Raw genomic sequence first — 1,924 nt, 5'->3', positions numbered from 1 at the left:
TTAATTATTAATATTTAAAAATATAAACTAAATTATACTATTAAATTATTAAACTAAAAAAATAAATTTATATAGCTAAAAATAATAATAATAAATAATAAATTCTAGTAACTTTATAACATTTTTTTAGTCAATACTTTAATAAATGAATACCTTACTTTTATACTATTAGAATTTATAATTTAGTATCTAGAATTTAGAATTAAAATGTTAGTATTTAAAACTTATCAAATATTAATAAAAATGATAAATTTTATTAGTCATATAACATTATTTTTTTAATTAAATTTATCAAATAATTTAGTGGTGAAGACTGAGCACACAATTTTGAGTTACACTTTGAATACATCTATATATATACGCACCATTCGATATATACCGCATCACAGTTATATATATATATATATATCAAGGCTGAGTTTATTGATCCTCTCTGCTTGCGGGAAAGATGGTCAAGTTAACTTTCACAAACATGTTCTTAGTTGCCCTTCTGCTTTTAGGTATATATTGCTTCAGACTTGATATTTAATTAATTTATATGTTTTGTTCGAGTAAACTTCAAATTTCTTTTATATTTTAACAATTTTTATGTCTGACAATATTGTCTCTAATCATTTTTTTTTTTATTTCACTTGAATTCCTTATCAAAATTTAAACTGACAAATGTACCTTTTTTATTTAAATAAATCTTTTTCGGTATATTCAAGAAGAGGAATAAGATGTTCATTTTGTCTAATAGTTAGGGAAGATGTTGTTCAGTAAGAGGAAAAAATTCTCTGAATTTTTCATTTTAAATTCCTATGGTAATATTGTGCCAAACAGAGAAAAAAAATTAAAAATGGTAAAAGATGAACTAGTCCAAAGCATAATTGTATTCATATTATTATTTATTTTGAAATATCGATATCGTCTGATGTATTCAACTATTCATATATTCTCTATTTTATTGTTTCAATGTTTCTCACTTAACGCTTAGTTTGTTTCGGGATTTTTTTTATTTAAATTATTAAATATATACAATTTTATTTTACATTTATTAATATATACAATTTTATTTTACATATTTTGGATATTGTGATAAAAAAATACAGATTAAATATATATTTTAGATACTCAATTATTGGGTTATAATTTAACAAAAACTACTACATTCAATTTTTATTAAATTATAATCCGATGACTGAATACTCGGAATATGTATTTAATATGTCTTGGATTACAGTATCCAAAATGTGTAAAGATATATATATTAATAAATATTTAGTGTATTAGTAATTTTGATAAATAATCTATCTAATTAATTTAAATAAAAAAATCCGTTTATTTTGATGTTTCACAGCTTTGACATCAGCAACAGTAAGCCGCAGAGTACATGAGGGCAACTCGTGTCTTGATTCTTGGGTGGAAATAGGTTGCAAAGTAGATGTACGTGACACAAAATGTAAGAAGATGCACAGCCAAACAGCTAAAGGAAACTGCGCCACTTTCCATTGTGTATGCTCATTCGAGTGTCATACTTGATGATGAGATTGTACTGTTAATATACATGCCTATGCATAGATATTTAAATAAAGTTCTATCTGAAGAATGAATGAGTATTCCCGGCTTAATTTTAACCAATTTCACCATATATGTTCGTTTGAGTAATGGACAAAGAGAATGTCTTAGGTGGAAAAAGTATATTTAAGTTTTTGGTGGTCTAAATAAAAAAAAGTTTATAAAATAAAATAATAAATTACATAAATATTCTCATCTTCTTCCTCTTCTCACATCTTCCAACAACCACCAAAGAGGGTGCCATCGCCACCATTCGTCGCGTCTGGTTGCACCGTCACTGCCGTTCCATCGTTGAGTTGCTACCGTCATCGCAAAGCCACCGAAGGGAAGAGAGAGAAAGATGCGTCTGAGAGAGAGAACGCCAGAG

General features: G+C 26.4%; 1 long non-coding RNA gene across 1 annotated transcript; it reads left to right on the top strand.

Annotated features, from left to right (window-relative positions):
- The first annotated feature begins 400 nt into the window (after positions 1–400).
- LOC148570221 (uncharacterized) lies at positions 401–1,616 on the top strand. The gene is made up of 2 exons (XR_015907154.1): positions 401–500; positions 1,340–1,616. It is a non-coding gene; the product is annotated as an uncharacterized LOC148570221 (long non-coding RNA).
- The last annotated feature ends 308 nt before the right edge of the window (positions 1,617–1,924 follow it).

This window comes from Arachis ipaensis, chromosome B3, assembly GCF_059453495.1.
Source record: "Arachis ipaensis isolate K30076 ecotype BB chromosome B3, ASM5945349v1, whole genome shotgun sequence".
NCBI classification, from domain to species: Eukaryota; Viridiplantae; Streptophyta; class Magnoliopsida; order Fabales; family Fabaceae; genus Arachis; species Arachis ipaensis.
Note: the sequence above shows the minus strand (reverse complement) of the source record. Positions and strands in the feature narration are given on the sequence as shown.